Below are 1970 nucleotides of genomic sequence, written 5' to 3' on the forward strand. Positions count from 1 at the left end.
GCACAAATTAGAATAAAATTGTTTCACTTTGTAAAGAATATTTGGTTAAAAACTGTTGGTTATATAAAGAAAAAAACTTTTGTGGGATTAAAAATCAAACCGAGCAGCTTCTCTTCTTCTGTAAACTTCAGATTTAACTTGTTTAAAGAATATTTTTAGGAACTTTTCTGGACATTTTTACGTAAAGGAGGAAAATCACGTCATGCTAACGTTAGCTAGCAGACGATTGAGTTTCATTAGATAATCATGTTAACAAAAAAACAAACATTTAACCACATTTATTCAGGAGAAGAAAAAACTGAAGCTACAATTAAGAATGTCACAGATAATGTTAGCTTAGCCAGCTAGCATGAAGTGTTTATACTCAACGAACAATTGGAGCAAGTTGTGCTGCTTGTGACATTAGCCCGTGTGCTAACTTTTTTCTTCTCTCTCAACATGGTTTAATGTGTTTACTCTCAGGTTAGCCTACCAACAAAGTTAACTAGCTGGTAAACACCTCACCAGCTACTAGTTTAAGTGATTTTAAATTAGTTTATTACTGTTGGCTAATGTGAGAGACATCAAAATAAACACCCCTGAACTTTGTTGGCTTACTAATTTACATTATCTTACTAGCTAACAAGCAACAGTTGGATGATATCTTTAGTGTTAGTTAATATTCTACTTTTTACCATTTTCATTTTAAATTCAGTATCACCCTAGGTTAGCTAGCGAGCTAGCTGTCATTTGTCTAACCTCAGCTAACTAATTTAACTGACTTTAGTTTCTCAATGTTAGCTAATGTTGGAGTGATGAAATGAAACCAATCTGAACCATGAAAACAAACTGAATATGTTGGATAACCACAATATGGTAGCTTCTTAGCATATTAGCTAATATTAGTTTGCTAATGCTAATTAACTGATGTTAGCTGGCTTTGCTAATTAACATTATCTCACTAGCTAACAAGCAGAAGTCAGGCACTAAATCAGGCACTTTAGTTTTAATCTTTCATTGTGTCACAATTATTATTTAAACTATGCTCATTATTTTGTGAGATCATATTAGCTACTGAGCTAACTAATGTCAGTTGAGGACTTCTTTGGCTCTCTTACTAATGTTAGCTTTCACTGCTTAGCTTTTGCTAACACACTGACTTTGTTGGTTTTAATATCTCAGATAAAACAGAGGTCAAGAAAAATATTCAGGATTTTATTTCATGGTTTGTTTTGCTAAAAATGTTTTAAGTCAATTAGCTAACGTTAACTTTCTAGCGTTAGCGCCTGAGAGTGGACTGAACCATCAGCACGCAGTTTGTTTAGTGATCAAACATTTGTTAGCTCACTGGCTAATGTTAGCATAACCTGTTGTGGTTGTAAATTATGGCACAAATAGGAAGACTAGTGAGCTAAGCTAAGTTAGCTTCAAATGTGTTTTTTCACTGTGATATAATTTTTTTTAATTTAGCTTCTGATTTTTATTCTCATGAATAAATGTGATCCAGTTTTCTCTTGTAGACTGTGATGGCATGTTTACAGCCAGGTCCTGAATCCAGCTGAGTCCAGCTGAGTCCTGATGTGACAGAAAGGACCTGATGTGGAGGTCTGTCAGCTGGAGGATCAGCTGAACCAGAACTCAGGTGGTCTCTGTGTCCGTTCACTTGAAGCTGATCTGAAGACAGAAACTGAAACTGAACGTCAAAGATCTGAATTTAGATCTGAACTCCAGTTTGAATTTTCCAGATGTGATTTTAATGCACAAGGTGAACGTGCAGATGTTCTACGTGTTGACTTCATCAGTCTGATTCTGATGTTTATTATTCTGAGATTTCTTTGACGTTACCAAAACAGAAACGTTTCAACGGTTTCTTTAGTTGTTTATTCAACACGAGGATCATCAGAAAGTTGTTGGTTTATTTAGTGAGTCGACACTCACCTGCTGCAGGTGAAACTATGATGGAGAAAAATAAATCTTTTATTAATCAGCCA

The sequence above is a fragment of the Epinephelus fuscoguttatus genome, linkage group LG16 (genome assembly GCF_011397635.1).
Source record: "Epinephelus fuscoguttatus linkage group LG16, E.fuscoguttatus.final_Chr_v1".
NCBI lineage: Eukaryota > Metazoa > Chordata > Actinopteri > Perciformes > Serranidae > Epinephelus > Epinephelus fuscoguttatus.